At 67.8% G+C, this 23,599-nt stretch overlaps 11 non-coding genes across 11 annotated transcripts; all 11 read left to right on the forward strand.

Moving 5' to 3' along the window:
• The first annotated feature begins 658 nt into the window (after positions 1-658).
• Positions 659-777, forward strand: LOC141411998 (5S ribosomal RNA). Its single transcript, XR_012436837.1, has one exon. It is a non-coding gene; the product is annotated as a 5S ribosomal RNA (ribosomal RNA).
• A 2,145-nt stretch (positions 778-2,922) lies between these two features.
• On the forward strand, positions 2,923-3,041 carry LOC141411999 (5S ribosomal RNA). The gene has a single exon (XR_012436838.1). It is a non-coding gene; the product is annotated as a 5S ribosomal RNA (ribosomal RNA).
• Positions 3,042-5,188: 2,147 nt separating this feature from the next.
• Positions 5,189-5,307, forward strand: LOC141412000 (5S ribosomal RNA). The gene has a single exon (XR_012436839.1). It is a non-coding gene; the product is annotated as a 5S ribosomal RNA (ribosomal RNA).
• Positions 5,308-7,452: 2,145 nt separating this feature from the next.
• LOC141412001 (5S ribosomal RNA) lies at positions 7,453-7,571 on the forward strand. The gene has a single exon (XR_012436840.1). It is a non-coding gene; the product is annotated as a 5S ribosomal RNA (ribosomal RNA).
• A 2,145-nt stretch (positions 7,572-9,716) lies between these two features.
• LOC141412003 (5S ribosomal RNA) lies at positions 9,717-9,835 on the forward strand. The gene has a single exon (XR_012436842.1). It is a non-coding gene; the product is annotated as a 5S ribosomal RNA (ribosomal RNA).
• Positions 9,836-11,980: 2,145 nt separating this feature from the next.
• LOC141412004 (5S ribosomal RNA) lies at positions 11,981-12,099 on the forward strand. Its single transcript, XR_012436843.1, has one exon. It is a non-coding gene; the product is annotated as a 5S ribosomal RNA (ribosomal RNA).
• A 2,145-nt stretch (positions 12,100-14,244) lies between these two features.
• On the forward strand, positions 14,245-14,363 carry LOC141412005 (5S ribosomal RNA). The gene has a single exon (XR_012436844.1). It is a non-coding gene; the product is annotated as a 5S ribosomal RNA (ribosomal RNA).
• A 2,145-nt stretch (positions 14,364-16,508) lies between these two features.
• Positions 16,509-16,627, forward strand: LOC141412006 (5S ribosomal RNA). Its single transcript, XR_012436845.1, has one exon. It is a non-coding gene; the product is annotated as a 5S ribosomal RNA (ribosomal RNA).
• Positions 16,628-18,772: 2,145 nt separating this feature from the next.
• Positions 18,773-18,891, forward strand: LOC141412007 (5S ribosomal RNA). Its single transcript, XR_012436846.1, has one exon. It is a non-coding gene; the product is annotated as a 5S ribosomal RNA (ribosomal RNA).
• Positions 18,892-21,031: 2,140 nt separating this feature from the next.
• LOC141412008 (5S ribosomal RNA) lies at positions 21,032-21,150 on the forward strand. The gene has a single exon (XR_012436847.1). It is a non-coding gene; the product is annotated as a 5S ribosomal RNA (ribosomal RNA).
• Positions 21,151-23,297: 2,147 nt separating this feature from the next.
• Positions 23,298-23,416, forward strand: LOC141412009 (5S ribosomal RNA). Its single transcript, XR_012436848.1, has one exon. It is a non-coding gene; the product is annotated as a 5S ribosomal RNA (ribosomal RNA).
• The last annotated feature ends 183 nt before the right edge of the window (positions 23,417-23,599 follow it).

A 23,599-nucleotide genomic window follows, 5' to 3' on the forward strand; every position in this document is an offset into this window, starting at 1 on the left:
CCGGGATCGGAAGGGATGTGGAGGGGCCCCGGGTCGGAGGAGATGGCTTTGGCTGTGTTTGGTTTTGTTTCTTCTTCCCAAGATCCCGGGTGTGAAAGGGGCCAGAGGTGAAGTCCTGGGCTGGAAAGCCTCACGATTCAGCCCCGCAGCCCCAGGCCCTGAGTGTGGAGGAGGGCGGAGCGGGTCGGCGAAGGGCGCGGCTGCCGTTTTCCTGATGGGCTGGAGGGGCAGTGGCGCTTTCCGGACGAAGAGGACCGGAAGGGTCCCCGAGACCTCCGCTGGGAGCCACGCACCCACCCAAGGATACGGCTCCAGGAGGCGACGGAGGAGGGCGGCTGCTTGCCCTGGCCCGAGCTGTGCGTCCCCCGCCTTGGCCACAGCAGTGGACATTCCCAGAAGAACAAGCGCCCGAGAGCACTGAGAAATTTTCCCCCGAGAAAACTTGACCCTCGTCCTGGCAGCAGGACACCTCGGGAAGAAAGCCACCCAGCGGCCACCTGGGCGAGACCGGCTGCCCGAGCAGGCGCGCGGGGCCTCTGGCCGCTGGCCCCGGGCTGCCAGCCCCCACCCGGACTCCCAGCCGTGCCAGGAGAGCAGCGTGGAGACGCACGCCGGGGCCCTCGGCAGGCTCTTGGGGCTCCCGGAGGCGGCGGCTAGCGTCTACGGCCATACCACCCTGAACGCGCCCGATCTCGTCTGATCTCGGAAGCTAAGCAGGGTCGGGCCTGGTTAGTACTTGGATGGGAGACCGCCTGGGAATACCGGGTGCTGTAGGCTTTTGCTCCTCCCTCCCTCGCTGCTCCTTTTGTCTTCGGGGACTTCGCCACCACCCCCCCCACCACCACCACCACCCCCAGCACCACCACCACCACCACCACCACAACGACCCACCGTGACCACGACCCCGACCCCGTCCGGGCCACCCGCCAGACCCACGCACACCGAATCCTCACAGCTACGTCCCCGAATCCTCTCCCCTCCCCACACTCTCCTGGGGCGCGCGCCCGCGACACGGGTCACCAGCGAGGTTGGTCCCAGGCCACGTTGGGGACCGCTCCCCAACTGCCCTCCAGGCGGGCGGGGAGGGACGTGCGGAAGCCATGAGAAAGTGGGTCCTGCACCCCAGCGGGCCCCACAGCGGGACGCGCCACACCTGGGCTCGCCACAAGGTGGTGCACTGGGTCCAGGGCAAGACGCCAGGGGACAGAGAAGCAGGGAGCCTCAGTCGGGTGCTGCTCTACGTCACGCTCCGTCGCTCAACCCAAGACAGGGCAGCCAGCGCGCGACCTCTACGTGGGATCCCGCCTCCCACGGCAGAGCCTGCGGTCACAGGGACAGAGGGCGCAGGCCGCCAGAGCTCCGGATGCCAGCGGCAGCTCCCCGTCCCGCTCAAAGGGAGGGAGGGCCGCCGCTGGCGCCCAGTCGCCTGTGCCACCCTCCGGGTCTCAAAGCACTCCTCAGTCAGCTCAAGGACCGGGGCCACCTGGCCTTCGGGGTCACATGGGCTTGGGCACGACGGAAGGGACCGCTTGCCCCCGTGGAACAGACATTCTCCCCGTGGACAACCTCAGGTGCCGGGACCCTCTGCTCCGCCTTGGAAAACCCACCTTCTGCAATGTATGCCCAACGCAATCAGGCCGAGCAGATTGACCCCCTCGGCCCGGCCCCAGTGTGTGATGGGGCTCTGTGCGTGAGGGCTTGCTCTTCCCCACCTACACCAGGCACGGCATCTAACACACACACACACACACACACACACCACGCAGAGACACCCAGACCACGCACGCACGCACGGGGACGCACCCTCCTCTCCCCCACCCCACACACGAGCAGCCGAAGGACAAGAGGGTATGGCTGGGGCCTGAGCGGGAACAAGCGAAGCCTTGGTTTGCGGCCCCTCGGCCAACTGCATCAGGATTTTTGTCTGGGCTCGGAGGCCAGAGGATCTCTGCCATTTGCTAGCAGGGCCAGGGATGGCAGGAGGGTGGGTACGGGGCTCAGCCAGGGCCAGTTCTGCTGGCACGATCCTGTAGCACGTGGCCGCGTAGCACGGGGCCGGGTCTGAAGGAGGCCAAGCAGGGGCACAAGACCCAGCAGCGGCACAGGGAAGAGGCCCAGGGCACCCAGGAGCAGACGAGACCCGGGAGTCGTGCGTGCTTGGCGTGGCCGCGGGCCCCGTGACGCCCGAGGACTCGAGTGCTCAGCCCCGTGTAGTGGCCGCGAAGGCCTGCCTGGGAGAAACGCCCCGGGAGGCCGGCAGGAACCCGGGATCGGAAGGGATGTGGAGGGGCCCCGGGTCGGAGGAGATGGCTTTGGCTGTGTTTGGTTTTGTTTCTTCTTCCCAAGATCCCGGGTGTGAAAGGGGCCAGAGGTGAAGTCCTGGGCTGGAAAGCCTCACGATTCAGCCCCGCAGCCCCAGGCCCTGAGTGTGGAGGAGGGCGGAGCGGGTCGGCGAAGGGCGCGGCTGCCGTTTTCCTGATGGGCTGGAGGGGCAGTGGCGCTTTCCGGACGAAGAGGACCGGAAGGGTCCCCGAGACCTCCGCTGGGAGCCACGCACCCACCCAAGGATACGGCTCCAGGAGGCGACGGAGGAGGGCGGCTGCTTGCCCTGGCCCGAGCTGTGCGTCCCCCGCCTTGGCCACAGCAGTGGACATTCCCAGAAGAACAAGCGCCCGAGAGCACTGAGAAATTTTCCCCCGAGAAAACTTGACCCTCGTCCTGGCAGCAGGACACCTCGGGAAGAAAGCCACCCAGCGGCCACCTGGGCGAGACCGGCTGCCCGAGCAGGCGCGCGGGGCCTCTGGCCGCTGGCCCCGGGCTGCCAGCCCCCACCCGGACTCCCAGCCGTGCCAGGAGAGCAGCGTGGAGACGCACGCCGGGGCCCTCGGCAGGCTCTTGGGGCTCCCGGAGGCGGCGGCTAGCGTCTACGGCCATACCACCCTGAACGCGCCCGATCTCGTCTGATCTCGGAAGCTAAGCAGGGTCGGGCCTGGTTAGTACTTGGATGGGAGACCGCCTGGGAATACCGGGTGCTGTAGGCTTTTGCTCTTCCCTCCCTCGCTGCTCCTTTTGTCTTCGGGGACTTCGCCACCACCCCCCCCACCACCACCACCACCCCCAGCACCACCACCACCACCACCACCACAACGACCCACCGTGACCACGACCCCGACCCCGTCCGGGCCACCCGCCAGACCCACGCACACCGAATCCTCACAGCTACGTCCCCGAATCCTCTCCCCTCCCCACACTCTCCTGGGGCGCGCGCCCGCGACACGGGTCACCAGCGAGGTTGGTCCCAGGCCACGTTGGGGACCGCTCCCCAACTGCCCTCCAGGCGGGCGGGGAGGGACGTGCGGAAGCCATGAGAAAGTGGGTCCTGCACCCCAGCGGGCCCCACAGCGGGACGCGCCACACCTGGGCTCGCCACAAGGTGGTGCACTGGGTCCAGGGCAAGACGCCAGGGGACAGAGAAGCAGGGAGCCTCAGTCGGGTGCTGCTCCACGTCGCGCTCCGTCGCTCAACCCAAGACAGGGCAGCCAGCGCGCGACCTCTACGTGGGATCCCGCCTCCCACGGCAGAGCCTGCGGTCACAGGGACAGAGGGCGCAGGCCGCCAGAGCTCCGGATGCCAGCGGCAGCTCCCCGTCCCGCTCAAAGGGAGGGAGGGCCGCCGCTGGCGCCCAGTCGCCTGTGCCACCCTCCGGGTCTCAAAGCACTCCTCAGTCAGCTCAAGGACCGGGGCCACCTGGCCTTCGGGGTCACATGGGCTTGGGCACGACGGAAGGGACCGCTTGCCCCCGTGGAACAGACATTCTCCCCGTGGACAACCTCAGGTGCCGGGACCCTCTGCTCCGCCTTGGAAAACCCACCTTCTGCAATGTATGCCCAACGCAATCAGGCCGAGCAGATTGACCCCCTCGGCCCGGCCCCAGTGTGTGATGGGGCTCTGTGCGTGAGGGCTTGCTCTTCCCCACCTACACCAGGCACGGCATCTAACACACACACACACACACACACACACACCACGCAGAGACACCCAGACCACGCACGCACGCACGGGGACGCACCCTCCTCTCCCCCACCCCACACACGAGCAGCCGAAGGACAAGAGGGTATGGCTGGGGCCTGAGCGGGAACAAGCGAAGCCTTGGTTTGCGGCCCCTCGGCCAACTGCATCAGGATTTTTGTCTGGGCTCGGAGGCCAGAGGATCTCTGCCATTTGCTAGCAGGGCCAGGGATGGCAGGAGGGTGGGTACGGGGCTCAGCCAGGGCCAGTTCTGCTGGCACGATCCTGTAGCACGTGGCCGCGTAGCACGGGGCCGGGTCTGAAGGAGGCCAAGCAGGGGCACAAGACCCAGCAGCGGCACAGGGAAGAGGCCCAGGGCACCCAGGAGCAGACGAGACCCGGGAGTCGTGCGTGCTTGGCGTGGCCGCGGGCCCCGTGACGCCCGAGGACTCGAGTGCTCAGCCCCGTGTAGTGGCCGCGAAGGCCTGCCTGGGAGAAACGCCCCGGGAGGCCGGCAGGAACCCGGGATCGGAAGGGATGTGGAGGGGCCCCGGGTCGGAGGAGATGGCTTTGGCTGTGTTTGGTTTTGTTTCTTCTTCCCAAGATCCCGGGTGTGAAAGGGGCCAGAGGTGAAGTCCTGGGCTGGAAAGCCTCACGATTCAGCCCCGCAGCCCCAGGCCCTGAGTGTGGAGGAGGGCGGAGCGGGTCGGCGAAGGGCGCGGCTGCCGTTTTCCTGATGGGCTGGAGGGGCAGTGGCGCTTTCCGGACGAAGAGGACCGGAAGGGTCCCCGAGACCTCCGCTGGGAGCCACGCACCCACCCAAGGATACGGCTCCAGGAGGCGACGGAGGAGGGCGGCTGCTTGCCCTGGCCCGAGCTGTGCGTCCCCCGCCTTGGCCACAGCAGTGGACATTCCCAGAAGAACAAGCGCCCGAGAGCACTGAGAAATTTTCCCCCGAGAAAACTTGACCCTCGTCCTGGCAGCAGGACACCTCGGGAAGAAAGCCACCCAGCGGCCACCTGGGCGAGACCGGCTGCCCGAGCAGGCGCGCGGGGCCTCTGGCCGCTGGCCCCGGGCTGCCAGCCCCCACCCGGACTCCCAGCCGTGCCAGGAGAGCAGCGTGGAGACGCACGCCGGGGCCCTCGGCAGGCTCTTGGGGCTCCCGGAGGCGGCGGCTAGCGTCTACGGCCATACCACCCTGAACGCGCCCGATCTCGTCTGATCTCGGAAGCTAAGCAGGGTCGGGCCTGGTTAGTACTTGGATGGGAGACCGCCTGGGAATACCGGGTGCTGTAGGCTTTTGCTCCTCCCTCCCTCGCTGCTCCTTTTGTCTTCGGGGACTTCGCCACCACCCCCCCCACCACCACCACCACCCCCAGCACCACCACCACCACCACCACCACAACGACCCACCGTGACCACGACCCCGACCCCGTCCGGGCCACCCGCCAGACCCACGCACACCGAATCCTCACAGCTACGTCCCCGAATCCTCTCCCCTCCCCACACTCTCCTGGGGCGCGCGCCCGCGACACGGGTCACCAGCGAGGTTGGTCCCAGGCCACGTTGGGGACCGCTCCCCAACTGCCCTCCAGGCGGGCTGGGAGGGACGTGCGGAAGCCATGAGAAAGTGGGTCCTGCACCCCAGCGGGCCCCACAGCGGGACGCGCCACACCTGGGCTCGCCACAAGGTGGTGCACTGGGTCCAGGGCAAGACGCCAGGGGACAGAGAAGCAGGGAGCCTCAGTCGGGTGCTGCTCCACGTCGCGCTCCGTCGCTCAACCCAAGACAGGGCAGCCAGCGTGCGACCTCTACGTGGGATCCCGCCTCCCACGGCAGAGCCTGCGGTCACAGGGACAGAGGGCGCAGGCCGCCAGAGCTCCGGATGCCAGCGGCAGCTCCCCGTCCCGCTCAAAGGGAGGGAGGGCCGCCGCTGGCGCCCAGTCGCCTGTGCCACCCTCCGGGTCTCAAAGCACTCCTCAGTCAGCTCAAGGACCGGGGCCACCTGGCCTTCGGGGTCACATGGGCTTGGGCACGACGGAAGGGACCGCTTGCCCCCGTGGAACAGACATTCTCCCCGTGGACAACCTCAGGTGCCGGGACCCTCTGCTCCGCCTTGGAAAACCCACCTTCTGCAATGTATGCCCAACGCAATCAGGCCGAGCAGATTGACCCCCTCGGCCCGGCCCCAGTGTGTGATGGGGCTCTGTGCGTGAGGGCTTGCTCTTCCCCACCTACACCAGGCACGGCATCTAACACACACACACACACACACACACACCACGCAGAGACACCCAGACCACGCACGCACGCACGGGGACGCACCCTCCTCTCCCCCACCCCACACACGAGCAGCCGAAGGACAAGAGGGTATGGCTGGGGCCTGAGCGGGAACAAGCGAAGCCTTGGTTTGCGGCCCCTCGGCCAACTGCATCAGGATTTTTGTCTGGGCTCGGAGGCCAGAGGATCTCTGCCATTTGCTAGCAGGGCCAGGGATGGCAGGAGGGTGGGTACGGGGCTCAGCCAGGGCCAGTTCTGCTGGCACGATCCTGTAGCACGTGGCCGCGTAGCACGGGGCCGGGTCTGAAGGAGGCCAAGCAGGGGCACAAGACCCAGCAGCGGCACAGGGAAGAGGCCCAGGGCACCCAGGAGCAGACGAGACCCGGGAGTCGTGCGTGCTTGGCGTGGCCGCGGGCCCCGTGACGCCCGAGGACTCGAGTGCTCAGCCCCGTGTAGTGGCCGCGAAGGCCTGCCTGGGAGAAACGCCCCGGGAGGCCGGCAGGAACCCGGGATCGGAAGGGATGTGGAGGGGCCCCGGGTCGGAGGAGATGGCTTTGGCTGTGTTTGGTTTTGTTTCTTCTTCCCAAGATCCCGGGTGTGAAAGGGGCCAGAGGTGAAGTCCTGGGCTGGAAAGCCTCACGATTCAGCCCCGCAGCCCCAGGCCCTGAGTGTGGAGGAGGGCGGAGCGGGTCGGCGAAGGGCGCGGCTGCCGTTTTCCTGATGGGCTGGAGGGGCAGTGGCGCTTTCCGGACGAAGAGGACCGGAAGGGTCCCCGAGACCTCCTCTGGGAGCCACGCACCCACCCAAGGATACGGCTCCAGGAGGCGACGGAGGAGGGCGGCTGCTTGCCCTGGCCCGAGCTGTGCGTCCCCCGCCTTGGCCACAGCAGTGGACATTCCCAGAAGAACAAGCGCCCGAGAGCACTGAGAAATTTTCCCCCGAGAAAACTTGACCCTCGTCCTGGCAGCAGGACACCTCGGGAAGAAAGCCACCCAGCGGCCACCTGGGCGAGACCGGCTGCCCGAGCAGGCGCGCGGGGCCTCTGGCCGCTGGCCCCGGGCTGCCAGCCCCCACCCGGACTCCCAGCCGTGCCAGGAGAGCAGCGTGGAGACGCACGCCGGGGCCCTCGGCAGGCTCTTGGGGCTCCCGGAGGCGGCGGCTAGCGTCTACGGCCATACCACCCTGAACGCGCCCGATCTCGTCTGATCTCGGAAGCTAAGCAGGGTCGGGCCTGGTTAGTACTTGGATGGGAGACCGCCTGGGAATACCGGGTGCTGTAGGCTTTTGCTCCTCCCTCCCTCGCTGCTCCTTTTGTCTTCGGGGACTTCGCCACCACCCCCCCCACCACCACCACCACCCCCAGCACCACCACCACCACCACCACCACAACGACCCACCGTGACCACGACCCCGACCCCGTCCGGGCCACCCGCCAGACCCACGCACACCGAATCCTCACAGCTACGTCCCCGAATCCTCTCCCCTCCCCACACTCTCCTGGGGCGCGCGCCCGCGACACGGGTCACCAGCGAGGTTGGTCCCAGGCCACGTTGGGGACCGCTCCCCAACTGCCCTCCAGGCGGGCGGGGAGGGACGTGCGGAAGCCATGAGAAAGTGGGTCCTGCACCCCAGCGGGCCCCACAGCGGGACGCGCCACACCTGGGCTCGCCACAAGGTGGTGCACTGGGTCCAGGGCAAGACTCCAGGGGACAGAGAAGCAGGGAGCCTCAGTCGGGTGCTGCTCCACGTCGCCCTCCGTCGCTCAACCCAAGACAGGGCAGCCAGCGCGCGACCTCTACGTGGGATCCCGCCTCCCACGGCAGAGCCTGCGGTCACAGGGACAGAGGGCGCAGGCCGCCAGAGCTCCGGATGCCAGCGGCAGCTCCCCGTCCCGCTCAAAGGGAGGGAGGGCCGCCGCTGGCGCCCAGTCGCCTGTGCCACCCTCCGGGTCTCAAAGCACTCCTCAGTCAGCTCAAGGACCGGGGCCACCTGGCCTTCGGGGTCACATGGGCTTGGGCACGACGGAAGGGACCGCTTGCCCCCGTGGAACAGACATTCTCCCCGTGGACAACCTCAGGTGCCGGGACCCTCTGCTCCGCCTTGGAAAACCCACCTTCTGCAATGTATGCCCAACGCAATCAGGCCGAGCAGATTGACCCCCTCGGCCCGGCCCCAGTGTGTGATGGGGCTCTGTGCGTGAGGGCTTGCTCTTCCCCACCTACACCAGGCACGGCATCTAACACACACACACACACACACACACACCACGCAGAGACACCCAGACCACGCACGCACGCACGGGGACGCACCCTCCTCTCCCCCACCCCACACACGAGCAGCCGAAGGACAAGAGGGTATGGCTGGGGCCTGAGCGGGAACAAGCGAAGCCTTGGTTTGCGGCCCCTCGGCCAACTGCATCAGGATTTTTGTCTGGGCTCGGAGGCCAGAGGATCTCTGCCATTTGCTAGCAGGGCCAGGGATGGCAGGAGGGTGGGTACGGGGCTCAGCCAGGGCCAGTTCTGCTGGCACGATCCTGTAGCACGTGGCCGCGTAGCACGGGGCCGGGTCTGAAGGAGGCCAAGCAGGGGCACAAGACCCAGCAGCGGCACAGGGAAGAGGCCCAGGGCACCCAGGAGCAGACGAGACCCGGGAGTCGTGCGTGCTTGGCGTGGCCGCGGGCCCCGTGACGCCCGAGGACTCGAGTGCTCAGCCCCGTGTAGTGGCCGCGAAGGCCTGCCTGGGAGAAACGCCCCGGGAGGCCGGCAGGAACCCGGGATCGGAAGGGATGTGGAGGGGCCCCGGGTCGGAGGAGATGGCTTTGGCTGTGTTTGGTTTTGTTTCTTCTTCCCAAGATCCCGGGTGTGAAAGGGGCCAGAGGTGAAGTCCTGGGCTGGAAAGCCTCACGATTCAGCCCCGCAGCCCCAGGCCCTGAGTGTGGAGGAGGGCGGAGCGGGTCGGCGAAGGGCGCGGCTGCCGTTTTCCTGATGGGCTGGAGGGGCAGTGGCGCTTTCCGGACGAAGAGGACCGGAAGGGTCCCCGAGACCTCCGCTGGGAGCCACGCACCCACCCAAGGATACGGCTCCAGGAGGCGACGGAGGAGGGCGGCTGCTTGCCCTGGCCCGAGCTGTGCGTCCCCCGCCTTGGCCACAGCAGTGGACATTCCCAGAAGAACAAGCGCCCGAGAGCACTGAGAAATTTTCCCCCGAGAAAACTTGACCCTCGTCCTGGCAGCAGGACACCTCGGGAAGAAAGCCACCCAGCGGCCACCTGGGCGAGACCGGCTGCCCGAGCAGGCGCGCGGGGCCTCTGGCCGCTGGCCCCGGGCTGCCAGCCCCCACCCGGACTCCCAGCCGTGCCAGGAGAGCAGCGTGGAGACGCACGCCGGGGCCCTCGGCAGGCTCTTGGGGCTCCCGGAGGCGGCGGCTAGCGTCTACGGCCATACCACCCTGAACGCGCCCGATCTCGTCTGATCTCGGAAGCTAAGCAGGGTCGGGCCTGGTTAGTACTTGGATGGGAGACCGCCTGGGAATACCGGGTGCTGTAGGCTTTTGCTCCTCCCTCCCTCGCTGCTCCTTTTGTCTTCGGGGACTTCGCCACCACCCCCCCCACCACCACCACCACCCCCAGCACCACCACCACCACCACCACCACAACGACCCACCGTGACCACGACCCCGACCCCGTCCGGGCCACCCGCCAGACCCACGCACACCGAATCCTCACAGCTACGTCCCCGAATCCTCTCCCCTCCCCACACTCTCCTGGGGCGCGCGCCCGCGACACGGGTCACCAGCGAGGTTGGTCCCAGGCCACGTTGGGGACCGCTCCCCAACTGCCCTCCAGGCGGGCGGGGAGGGACGTGCGGAAGCCATGAGAAAGTGGGTCCTGCACCCCAGCGGGCCCCACAGCGGGACGCGCCACACCTGGGCTCGCCACAAGGTGGTGCACTGGGTCCAGGGCAAGACGCCAGGGGACAGAGAAGCAGGGAGCCTCAGTCGGGTGCTGCTCCACGTCGCGCTCCGTCGCTCAACCCAAGACAGGGCAGCCAGCGCGCGACCTCTACGTGGGATCCCGCCTCCCACGGCAGAGCCTGCGGTCACAGGGACAGAGGGCGCAGGCCGCCAGAGCTCCGGATGCCAGCGGCAGCTCCCCGTCCCGCTCAAAGGGAGGGAGGGCCGCCGCTGGCGCCCAGTCGCCTGTGCCACCCTCCGGGTCTCAAAGCACTCCTCAGTCAGCTCAAGGACCGGGGCCACCTGGCCTTCGGGGTCACATGGGCTTGGGCACGACGGAAGGGACCGCTTGCCCCCGTGGAACAGACATTCTCCCCGTGGACAACCTCAGGTGCCGGGACCCTCTGCTCCGCCTTGGAAAACCCACCTTCTGCAATGTATGCCCAACGCAATCAGGCCGAGCAGATTGACCCCCTCGGCCCGGCCCCAGTGTGTGATGGGGCTCTGTGCGTGAGGGCTTGCTCTTCCCCACCTACACCAGGCACGGCATCTAACACACACACACACACACACACACACCACGCAGAGACACCCAGACCACGCACGCACGCACGGGGACGCACCCTCCTCTCCCCCACCCCACACACGAGCAGCCGAAGGACAAGAGGGTATGGCTGGGGCCTGAGCGGGAACAAGCGAAGCCTTGGTTTGCGGCCCCTCGGCCAACTGCATCAGGATTTTTGTCTGGGCTCGGAGGCCAGAGGATCTCTGCCATTTGCTAGCAGGGCCAGGGATGGCAGGAGGGTGGGTACGGGGCTCAGCCAGGGCCAGTTCTGCTGGCACGATCCTGTAGCACGTGGCCGCGTAGCACGGGGCCGGGTCTGAAGGAGGCCAAGCAGGGGCACAAGACCCAGCAGCGGCACAGGGAAGAGGCCCAGGGCACCCAGGAGCAGACGAGACCCGGGAGTCGTGCGTGCTTGGCGTGGCCGCGGGCCCCGTGACGCCCGAGGACTCGAGTGCTCAGCCCCGTGTAGTGGCCGCGAAGGCCTGCCTGGGAGAAACGCCCCGGGAGGCCGGCAGGAACCCGGGATCAGAAGGGATGTGGAGGGGCCCCGGGTCGGAGGAGATGGCTTTGGCTGTGTTTGGTTTTGTTTCTTCTTCCCAAGATCCCGGGTGTGAAAGGGGCCAGAGGTGAAGTCCTGGGCTGGAAAGCCTCACGATTCAGCCCCGCAGCCCCAGGCCCTGAGTGTGGAGGAGGGCGGAGCGGGTCGGCGAAGGGCGCGGCTGCCGTTTTCCTGATGGGCTGGAGGGGCAGTGGCGCTTTCCGGACGAAGAGGACCGGAAGGGTCCCCGAGACCTCCGCTGGGAGCCACGCACCCACCCAAGGATACGGCTCCAGGAGGCGACGGAGGAGGGCGGCTGCTTGCCCTGGCCCGAGCTGTGCGTCCCCCGCCTTGGCCACAGCAGTGGACATTCCCAGAAGAACAAGCGCCCGAGAGCACTGAGAAATTTTCCCCCGAGAAAACTTGACCCTCGTCCTGGCAGCAGGACACCTCGGGAAGAAAGCCACCCAGCGGCCACCTGGGCGAGACCGGCTGCCCGAGCAGGCGCGCGGGGCCTCTGGCCGCTGGCCCCGGGCTGCCAGCCCCCACCCGGACTCCCAGCCGTGCCAGGAGAGCAGCGTGGAGACGCACGCCGGGGCCCTCGGCAGGCTCTTGGGGCTCCCGGAGGCAGCGGCTAGCGTCTACGGCCATACCACCCTGAACGCGCCCGATCTCGTCTGATCTCGGAAGCTAAGCAGGGTCGGGCCTGGTTAGTACTTGGATGGGAGACCGCCTGGGAATACCGGGTGCTGTAGGCTTTTGCTCCTCCCTCCCTCGCTGCTCCTTTTGTCTTCGGGGACTTCGCCACCACCCCCCCCACCACCACCACCACCCCCAGCACCACCACCACCACCACCACCACAACGACCCACCGTGACCACGACCCCGACCCCGTCCGGGCCACCCGCCAGACCCACGCACACCGAATCCTCACAGCTACGTCCCCGAATCCTCTCCCCTCCCCACACTCTCCTGGGGCGCGCGCCCGCGACACGGGTCACCAGCGAGGTTGGTCCCAGGCCACGTTGGGGACCGCTCCCCAACTGCCCTCCAGGCGGGCGGGGAGGGACGTGCGGAAGCCATGAGAAAGTGGGTCCTGCACCCCAGCGGGCCCCACAGCGGGACGCGCCACACCTGGGCTCGCCACAAGGTGGTGCACTGGGTCCAGGGCAAGACGCCAGGGGACAGAGAAGCAGGGAGCCTCAGTCGGGTGCTGCTCCACGTCGCCCTCCGTCGCTCAACCCAAGACAGGGCAGCCAGCGCGCGACCTCTACGTGGGATCCCGCCTCCCACGGCAGAGCCTGCGGTCACAGGGACAGAGGGCGCAGGCCGCCAGAGCTCCGGATGCCAGCGGCAGCTCCCCGTCCCGCTCAAAGGGAGGGAGGGCCGCCGCTGGCGCCCAGTCGCCTGTGCCACCCTCCGGGTCTCAAAGCACTCCTCAGTCAGCTCAAGGACCGGGGCCACCTGGCCTTCGGGGTCACATGGGCTTGGGCACGACGGAAGGGACCGCTTGCCCCCGTGGAACAGACATTCTCCCCGTGGACAACCTCAGGTGCCGGGACCCTCTGCTCCGCCTTGGAAAACCCACCTTCTGCAATGTATGCCCAACGCAATCAGGCCGAGCAGATTGACCCCCTCGGCCCGGCCCCAGTGTGTGATGGGGCTCTGTGCGTGAGGGCTTGCTCTTCCCCACCTACACCAGGCACGGCATCTAACACACACACACACACACACACACACCACGCAGAGACACCCAGACCACGCACGCACGCACGGGGACGCACCCTCCTCTCCCCCACCCCACACACGAGCAGCCGAAGGACAAGAGGGTATGGCTGGGGCCTGAGCGGGAACAAGCGAAGCCTTGGTTTGCGGCCCCTCGGCCAACTGCATCAGGATTTTTGTCTGGGCTCGGAGGCCAGAGGATCTCTGCCATTTGCTAGCAGGGCCAGGGATGGCAGGAGGGTGGGTACGGGGCTCAGCCAGGGCCAGTTCTGCTGGCACGATCCTGTAGCACGTGGCCGCGTAGCACGGGGCCGGGTCTGAAGGAGGCCAAGCAGGGGCACAAGACCCAGCAGCGGCACAGGGAAGAGGCCCAGGGCACCCAGGAGCAGACGAGACCCGGGAGTCGTGCGTGCTTGGCGTGGCCGCGGGCCCCGTGACGCCCGAGGACTCGAGTGCTCAGCCCCGTGTAGTGGCCGCGAAGGCCTGCCTGGGAGAAACGCCCCGGGAGGCCGGCAGGAACCCGGGATCGGAAGGGATGTGGAGGGGCCCCGGGTCGGAGGAGATGGCTTTGGCTGTGTTTGGTTTTGTTTCTTCTTCCCAAGATCCCGGGTGTGAAAGGGGCCAGAGGTGAAGTCCTGGGCTGGAAAGCCTCACGATTCAGCCCCGCAGCCCCAGGCCCTGAGTGTGGAGGAGGGCGGAGCGGGTCGGCGAAGGGCGCGGCTGCCGTTTTCCTGATGGGCTGGAGGGGCAGTGGCGCTTTCCGGACGAAGAGGACCGGAAGGGTCCCCGAGACCTCCGCTGGGAGCCACGCACCCACCCAAGGATACGGCTCCAGGAGGCGACGGAGGAGGGCGGCTGCTTGCCCTGGCCCGAGCTGTGCGTCCCCCGCCTTGGCCACAGCAGTGGACATTCCCAGAAGAACAAGCGCCCGAGAGCACTGAGAAATTTTCCCCCGAGAAAACTTGACCCTCGTCCTGGCAGCAGGACACCTCGGGAAGAAAGCCACCCAGCGGCCACCTGGGCGAGACCGGCTGCCCGAGCAGGCGCGCGGGGCCTCTGGCCGCTGGCCCCGGGCTGCCAGCCCCCACCCGGACTCCCAGCCGTGCCAGGAGAGCAGCGTGGAGACGCACGCAGGGGCCCTCGGCAGGCTCTTGGGGCTCCCGGAGGCGGCGGCTAGCGTCTACGGCCATACCACCCTGAACGCGCCCGATCTCGTCTGATCTCGGAAGCTAAGCAGGGTCGGGCCTGGTTAGTACTTGGATGGGAGACCGCCTGGGAATACCGGGTGCTGTAGGCTTTTGCTCCTCCCTCCCTCGCTGCTCCTTTTGTCTTCGGGGACTTCGCCACCACCCCCCCCACCACCACCACCACCCCCAGCACCACCACCACCACCACCACCACAACGACCCACCGTGACCACGACCCCGACCCCGTCCGGGCCACCCGCCAGACCCACGCACACCGAATCCTCACAGCTACGTCCCCGAATCCTCTCCCCTCCCCACACTCTCCTGGGGCGCGCGCCCGCGACACGGGTCACCAGCGAGGTTGGTCCCAGGCCACGTTGGGGACCGCTCCCCAACTGCCCTCCAGGCGGGCGGGGAGGGACGTGCGGAAGCCATGAGAAAGTGGGTCCTGCACCCCAGCGGGCCCCACAGCGGGACGCGCCACACCTGGGCTCGCCACAAGGTGGTGCACTGGGTCCAGGGCAAGACGCCAGGGGACAGAGAAGCAGGGAGCCTCAGTCGGGTGCTGCTCCACGTCGCGCTCCGTCGCTCAACCCAAGACAGGGCAGCCAGCGCGCGACCTCTACGTGGGATCCCGCCTCCCACGGCAGAGCCTGCGGTCACAGGGACAGAGGGCGCAGGCCGCCAGAGCTCCGGATGCCAGCGGCAGCTCCCCGTCCCGCTCAAAGGGAGGGAGGGCCGCCGCTGGCGCCCAGTCGCCTGTGCCACCCTCCGGGTCTCAAAGCACTCCTCAGTCAGCTCAAGGACCGGGGCCACCTGGCCTTCGGGGTCACATGGGCTTGGGCACGACGGAAGGGACCGCTTGCCCCCGTGGAACAGACATTCTCCCCGTGGACAACCTCAGGTGCCGGGACCCTCTGCTCCGCCTTGGAAAACCCACCTTCTGCAATGTATGCCCAACGCAATCAGGCCGAGCAGATTGACCCCCTCGGCCCGGCCCCAGTGTGTGATGGGGCTCTGTGCGTGAGGGCTTGCTCTTCCCCACCTACACCAGGCACGGCATCTAACACACACACACACACACACACACACCACGCAGAGACACCCAGACCACGCACGCACGCACGGGGACGCACCCTCCTCTCCCCCACCCCACACACGAGCAGCCGAAGGACAAGAGGGTATGGCTGGGGCCTGAGCGGGAACAAGCGAAGCCTTGGTTTGCGGCCCCTCGGCCAACTGCATCAGGATTTTTGTCTGGGCTCGGAGGCCAGAGGATCTCTGCCATTTGCTAGCAGGGCCAGGGATGGCAGGAGGGTGGGTACGGGGCTCAGCCAGGGCCAGTTCTGCTGGCACGATCCTGTAGCACGTGGCCGCGTAGCACGGGGCCGGGTCTGAAGGAGGCCAAGCAGGGGCACAAGACCCAGCAGCGGCACAGGGAAGAGGCCCAGGGCACCCAGGAGCAGACGAGACCCGGGAGTCGTGCGTGCTTGGCGTGGCCGCGGGCCCCGTGACGCCCGAGGACTCGAGTGCTCAGCCCCGTGTAGTGGCCGCGAAGGCCTGCCTGGGAGAAACGCCCCGGGAGGCCGGCAGGAACCCGGGATCGGAAGGGATGTGGAGGGGCCCCGGGTCGGAGGAGATGGCTTTGGCTGTGTTTGGTTTTGTTTCTTCTTCCCAAGATCCCGGGTGTGAAAGGGGCCAGAGGTGAAGTCCTGGGCTGGAAAGCCTCACGATTCAGCCCCGCAGCCCCAGGCCCTGAGTGTGGAGGAGGGCGGAGCGGGTCGGCGAAGGGCGCGGCTGCCGTTTTCCTGATGGGCTGGAGGGGCAGTGGCGCTTTCCGGACGAAGAGGACCGGAAGGGTCCCCGAGACCTCCGCTGGGAGCCACGCACCCACCCAAGGATACGGCTCCAGGAGGCGACGGAGGAGGGCGGCTGCTTGCCCTGGCCCGAGCTGTGCGTCCCCCGCCTTGGCCACAGCAGTGGACATTCCCAGAAGAACAAGCGCCCGAGAGCACTGAGAAATTTTCCCCCGAGAAAACTTGACCCTCGTCCTGGCAGCAGGACACCTCGGGAAGAAAGCCACCCAGCGGCCACCTGGGCGAGACCGGCTGCCCGAGCAGGCGCGCGGGGCCTCTGGCCGCTGGCCCCGGGCTGCCAGCCCCCACCCGGACTCCCAGCCGTGCCAGGAGAGCAGCGTGGAGACGCACGCCGGGGCCCTCGGCAGGCTCTTGGGGCTCCCGGAGGCGGCGGCTAGCGTCTACGGCCATACCACCCTGAACGCGCCCGATCTCGTCTGATCTCGGAAGCTAAGCAGGGTCGGGCCTGGTTAGTACTTGGATGGGAGACCGCCTGGGAATACCGGGTGCTGTAGGCTTTTGCTCCTCCCTCCCTCGCTGCTCCTTTTGTCTTCGGGGACTTCGCCACCACCCCCCCCACCACCACCACCACCCCCAGCACCACCACCACCACCACCACCACAACGACCCACCGTGACCACGACCCCGACCCCGTCCGGGCCACCCGCCAGACCCACGCACACCGAATCCTCACAGCTACGTCCCCGAATCCTCTCCCCTCCCCACACTCTCCTGGGGCGCGCGCCCGCGACACGGGTCACCAGCGAGGTTGGTCCCAGGCCACGTTGGGGACCGCTCCCCAACTGCCCTCCAGGCGGGCGGGGAGGGACGTGCGGAAGCCATGAGAAAGTGGGTCCTGCACCCCAGCGGGCCCCACAGCGGGACGCGCCACACCTGGGCTCGCCACAAGGTGGTGCACTGGGTCCAGGGCAAGACGCCAGGGGACAGAGAAGCAGGGAGCCTCAGTCGGGTGCTGCTCCACGTCGCGCTCCGTCGCTCAACCCAAGACAGGGCAGCCAGCGCGCGACCTCTACGTGGGATCCCGCCTCCCACGGCAGAGCCTGCGGTCACAGGGACAGAGGGCGCAGGCCGCCAGAGCTCCGGATGCCAGCGGCAGCTCCCCGTCCCGCTCAAAGGGAGGGAGGGCCGCCGCTGGCGCCCAGTCGCCTGTGCCACCCTCCGGGTCTCAAAGCACTCCTCAGTCAGCTCAAGGACCGGGGCCACCTGGCCTTCGGGGTCACATGGGCTTGGGCACGACGGAAGGGACCGCTTGCCCCCGTGGAACAGACATTCTCCCCGTGGACAACCTCAGGTGCCGGGACCCTCTGCTCCGCCTTGGAAAACCCACCTTCTGCAATGTATGCCCAACGCAATCAGGCCGAGCAGATTGACCCCCTCGGCCCGGCCCCAGTGTGTGATGGGGCTCTGTGCGTGAGGGCTTGCTCTTCCCCACCTACACCTGGCACGGCATCTAACACACACACACACACACACACACACCACGCAGAGACACCCAGACCACGCACGCACGCACGGGGACACACCCTCCTCTCCCCCACCCCACACACGAGCAGCCGAAGGACAAGAGGGTATGGCTGGGGCCTGAGCGGGAACAAGCGAAGCCTTGGTTTGCGGCCCCTCGGCCAACTGCATCAGGATTTTTGTCTGGGCTCGGAGGCCAGAGGATCTCTGCCATTTGCTAGCAGGGCCAGGGATGGCAGGAGGGTGGGTACGGGGCTCAGCCAGGGCCAGTTCTGCTGGCACGATCCTGTAGCACGTGGCCGCGTAGCACGGGGCCGGGTCTGAAGGAGGCCAAGCAGGGGCACAAGACCCAGCAGCGGCACAGGGAAGAGGCCCAGGGCACCCAGGAGCAGACGAGACCCGGGAGTCGTGCGTGCTTGGCGTGGCCGCGGGCCCCGTGACGCCCGAGGACTCGAGTGCTCAGCCCCGTGTAGTGGCCGCGAAGGCCTGCCTGGGAGAAACGCCCCGGGAGGCCGGCAGGAACCCGGGATCGGAAGGGATGTGGAGGGGCCCCGGGTCGGAGGAGATGGCTTTGGCTGTGTTTGGTTTTGTTTCTTCTTCCCAAGATCCCGGGTGTGAAAGGGGCCAGAGGTGAAGTCCTGGGCTGGAAAGCCTCACGATTCAGCCCCGCAGCCCCAGGCCCTGAGTGTGGAGGAGGGCGGAGCGGGTCGGCGAAGGGCGCGGCTGCCGTTTTCCTGATGGGCTGGAGGGGCAGTGGCGCTTTCCGGACGAAGAGGACCGGAAGGGTCCCCGAGACCTCCGCTGGGAGCCACGCACCCACCCAAGGATACGGCTCCAGGAGGCGACGGAGGAGGGCGGCTGCTTGCCCTGGCCCGAGCTGTGCGTCCCCCGCCTTGGCCACAGCAGTGGACATTCCCAGAAGAACAAGCGCCCGAGAGCACTGAGAAATTTTCCCCCGAGAAAACTTGACCCTCGTCCTGGCAGCAGGACACCTCGGGAAGAAAGCCACCCAGCGGCCACCTGGGCGAGACCGGCTGCCCGAGCAGGCGCGCGGGGCCTCTGGCCGCTGGCCCCGGGCTGCCAGCCCCCACCCGGACTCCCAGCCGTGCCAGGAGAGCAGCGTGGAGACGCACGCCGGGGCCCTCGGCAGGCTCTTGGGGCTCCCGGAGGCGGCGGCTAGCGTCTACGGCCATACCACCCTGAACGCGCCCGATCTCGTCTGATCTCGGAAGCTAAGCAGGGTCGGGCCTGGTTAGTACTTGGATGGGAGACCGCCTGGGAATACCGGGTGCTGTAGGCTTTTGCTCCTCCCTCCCTCGCTGCTCCTTTTGTATTCGGGGACTTCGCCACCACCCCCCCCACCACCACCACCACCCCCAGCACCACCACCACCACCACCACCACAACGACCCACCGTGACCACGACCCCGACCCCGTCCGGGCCACCCGCCAGACCCACGCACACCGAATCCTCACAGCTACGTCCCCGAATCCTCTCCCCTCCCCACACTCTCCTGGGGCGCGCGCCCGCGACACGGGTCACCAGCGAGGTTGGTCCCAGGCCACGTTGGGGACCGCTCCCCAACTGCCCTCCAGGCGGGCGGGGAGGGACGTGCGGAAGCCATGAGAAAGTGGGTCCTGCACCCCAGCGGGCCCCACAGCGGGACGCGCCACACCTGGGCTCGCCACATGGTGGTGCACTGGGTCCAGGGCAAGACGCCAGGGGACAGAGAAGCAGGGAGCCTCAGTCGGGTGCTGCTCCACGTCGCGCTCCGTCGCTCAACCCAAGACAGGGCAGCCAGCGCGCGACCTCTACGTGGGATCCCGCCTCCCACGGCAGAGCCTGCGGTCACAGGGACAGAGGGAGCAGGCCGCCAGAGCTCCGGATGCCAGCGGCAGCTCCCCGTCCCGCTCAAAGGGAGGGAGGGCCGCTGGCGCCCAGTCGCCTGTGCCACCCTCCGGGTCTCAAAGCACTCCTCAGTCAGCTCAAGGACCGGGGCCACCTGGCCTTCGGGGTCACATGGGCTTGGGCACGACGGAAGGGACCGCTTGCCCCCGTGGAACAGACATTCTCCCCGTGGACAACCTCAGGTGCCGGGACCCTCTGCTCCGCCTTGGAAAACCCACCTTCTGCAATGTATGCCCAACGCAATCAGGCCGAGCAGATTGACCCCCTCGGCCCGGCCCCAGTGTGTGATGGGGCTCTGTGCGTGAGGGCTTGCTCTTCCCCACCTACACCTGGCACGGCATCTAACACACACACACACACACACACACCACGCAGAGACACCCAGACCACGCACGCACGCACGGGGACGCACCCTCCTCTCCCCCACCCCACACACGAGCAGCCGAAGGACAAGAGGGTATGGCTGGGGCCTGAGCGGGAACAAGCGAAGCCTTGGTTTGCGGCCCCTCGGCCAACTGCATCAGGATTTTTGTCTGGGCTCGGAGGCCAGAGGATCTCTGCCATTTGCTAGCAGGGCCAGGGATGGCAGGAGGGTGGGTACGGGGCTCAGCCAGGGCCAGTTCTGCTGGCACGATCCTGTAGCACGTGGCCGCGTAGCACGGGGCCGGGTCTGAAGGAGGCCAAGCAGGGGCACAAGACCCAGCAGCGGCACAGGGAAGAGGCCCAGGGCACCCAGGAGCAGACGAGACCCGGGAGTCGTGCGTGCTTGGCGTGGCCGCGGGCCCCGTGACGCCCGAGGACTCGAGTGCTCAGCCCCGTGTAGTGGCCGCGAAGGCCTGCCTGGGAGAAACGCCCCGGGAGGCCGGCAGGAACCCGGGATCGGAAGGGATGTGGAGGGGCCCCGGGTCGGAGGAGATGGCTTTGGCTGTGTTTGGTTTTGTTTCTTCTTCCCAAGATCCCGGGTGTGAAAGGGGCCAGAGGTGAAGTCCTGGGCTGGAAAGCCTCACGATTCAGCCCCGCAGCCCCAGGCCCTGAGTGTGGAGGAGGGCGGAGCGGGTCGGCGAAGGGCGCGGCTGCCGTTTTCCTGATGGGCTGGAGGGGCAGTGGCGCTTTCCGGACGAAGAGGACCGGAAGGGTCCCCGAGACCTCCGCTGGGAGCCACGCACCCACCCAAGGATACGGCTCCAGGAGGCGACGGAGGAGGGCGGCTGCTTGCCCTGGCCCGAGCTGTGCGTCCCCCGCCTTGGCCACAGCAGTGGACATTCCCAGAAGAACAAGCGCCCGAGAGCACTGAGAAATTTTCCCCCGAGAAAACTTGACCCTCGTCCTGGCAGCAGGACACCTCGGGAAGAAAGCCACCCAGCGGCCACCTGGGCGAGACCGGCTGCCCGAGCAGGCGCGCGGGGCCTCTGGCCGCTGGCCCCGGGCTGCCAGCCCCCACCCGGACTCCCAGCCGTGCCAGGAGAGCAGCGTGGAGACGCACGCCGGGGCCCTCGGCAGGCTCTTGGGGCTCCCGGAGGCGGCGGCTAGCGTCTACGGCCATACCACCCTGAACGCGCCCGATCTCGTCTGATCTCGGAAGCTAAGCAGGGTCGGGCCTGGTTAGTACTTGGATGGGAGACCGCCTGGGAATACCGGGTGCTGTAGGCTTTTGCTCTTCCCTCCCTCGCTGCTCCTTTTGTCTTCGGGGACTTCGCCACCACCCCCCCCACCACCACCACCACCCCCAGCACCACCACCACCACCACCACCACAACGACCCACCGTGACCACGACCCCGACCCCGTCCGGGCCACCCGCCAGACCCACGCACACCGAATCCTCACAGCTACGTCCCCGAATCCTCTCCCCTCCCCACACTCTCCTGGGGCGCGCGCCCGCGACACGGGTCACCAGCGAGGTTGGTCCCAGGCCACGTTGGGGACCGCTCCCCAACTGCCCTCCAGGCGGGCGGGGAGGGACGTGCGGAAGCCATGAGAAAGTGGGTCCTGCACCCCAGCGGGCCCCACAGCGGGACGCGCCACACCTGGGCTCGCCACAAGGTGGTGCACTGGGTCCAGGGCAAGACGCCAGGGGACAGAGAAGCAGGGAGCCTCAGTCGGGTGCTGCTCCACGTCGCGCTCCGTCGCTCAACCCAAGACAGGGCAGCCAGCGCGCGACCTCTACGTGGGATCCCGCCTCCCACGGCAGAGCCTGCGGTCACAGGGACAGAGGGCGCAGGCCGCCAGAGCTCCGGATGCCAGCGGCAGCTCCCCGTCCCGCTCAAAGGGAGGGAGGGCCGCCGCTGGCGCCCAGTCGCCTGTGCCACCCTCCGGGTCTCAAAGCACTCCTCAGTCAGCTCAAGGACCGGGGCCACCTGGCCTTCGGGGTCACATGGGCTTGGGCACGACGGAAGGGACCGCTTGCCCCCGTGGAACAGACATTCTCCCCGTGGACAACCTCAGGTGCCGGGACCCTCTGCTCCGCCTTGGAAAACCCACCTTCTGCAATGTATGCCCAACGCAATCAGGCCGAGCAGATTGACCCCCTCGGCCCGGCCCCAGTGTGTGATGGGGCTCTGTGCGTGAGGGCTTGCTCTTCCCCACCTACACCAGGCACGGCATCTAACACACACACACACACACACACACACACCACGCAGAGACACCCAGACCACGCACGCACGCACGGGGACGCACCCTCCTCTCCCCCACCCCACACACGAGCAGCCGAAGGACAAGAGGGTATGGCTGGGGCCTGAGCGGGAACAAGCGAAGCCTTGGTTTGCGGCCCCTCGGCCAACTGCATCAGGATTTTTGTCTGGGCTCGGAGGCCAGAGGATCTCTGCCATTTGCTAGCAGGGCCAGGGATGGCAGGAGGGTGGGTACGGGGCTCAGCCAGGGCCAGTTCTGCTGGCACGATCCTGTAGCACGTGGCCGCGTAGCACGGGGCCGGGTCTGAAGGAGGCCAAGCAGGGGCACAAGACCCAGCAGCGGCACAGGGAAGAGGCCCAGGGCACCCAGGAGCAGACGAGACCCGGGAGTCGTGCGTGCTTGGCGTGGCCGCGGGCCCCGTGACGCCCGAGGACTCGAGTGCTCAGCCCCGTGTAGTGGCCGCGAAGGCCTGCCTGGGAGAAACGCCCCGGGAGGCCGGCAGGAACCCGGGATCGGAAGGGATGTGGAGGGGCCCCGGGTCGGAGGAGATGGCTTTGGCTGTGTTTGGTTTTGTTTCTTCTTCCCAAGATCCCGGGTGTGAAAGGGGCCAGAGGTGAAGTCCTGGGCTGGAAAGCCTCACGATTCAGCCCCGCAGCCCCAGGCCCTGAGTGTGGAGGAGGGCGGAGCGGGTCGGCGAAGGGCGCGGCTGCCGTTTTCCTGATGGGCTGGAGGGGCAGTGGCGCTTTCCGGACGAAGAGGACCGGAAGGGTCCCCGAGACCTCCGCTGGGAGCCACGCACCCACCCAAGGATACGGCTCCAGGAGGCGACGGAGGAGGGCGGCTGCTTGCCCTGGCCCGAGCTGTGCGTCCCCCGCCTTGGCCACAGCAGTGGACATTCCCAGAAGAACAAGCGCCCGAGAGCACTGAGAAATTTTCCCCCGAGAAAACTTGACCCTCGTCCTGGCAGCAGGACACCTCGGGAAGAAAGCCACCCAGCGGCCACCTGGGCGAGACCGGCTGCCCGAGCAGGCGCGCGGGGCCTCTGGCCGCTGGCCCCGGGCTGCCAGCCCCCACCCGGACTCCCAGCCGTGCCAGGAGAGCAGCGTGGAGACGCACGCCGGGGCCCTCGGCAGGCTCTTGGGGCTCCCGGAGGCGGCGGCTAGCGTCTACGGCCATACCACCCTGAACGCGCCCGATCTCGTCTGATCTCGGAAGCTAAGCAGGGTCGGGCCTGGTTAGTACTTGGATGGGAGACCGCCTGGGAATACCGGGTGCTGTAGGCTTTTGCTCCTCCCTCCCTCGCTGCTCCTTTTGTCTTCGGGGACTTCGCCACCACCCCCCCCACCACCACCACCACCCCCAGCACCACCACCACCACCACCACCACAACGACCCACCGTGACCACGACCCCGACCCCGTCCGGGCCACCCGCCAGACCCACGCACACCGAATCCTCACAGCTACG

Source organism: Castor canadensis, chromosome 10 (assembly GCF_047511655.1).
Source record: "Castor canadensis chromosome 10, mCasCan1.hap1v2, whole genome shotgun sequence".
NCBI classification, from domain to species: domain Eukaryota; kingdom Metazoa; phylum Chordata; class Mammalia; order Rodentia; family Castoridae; genus Castor; species Castor canadensis.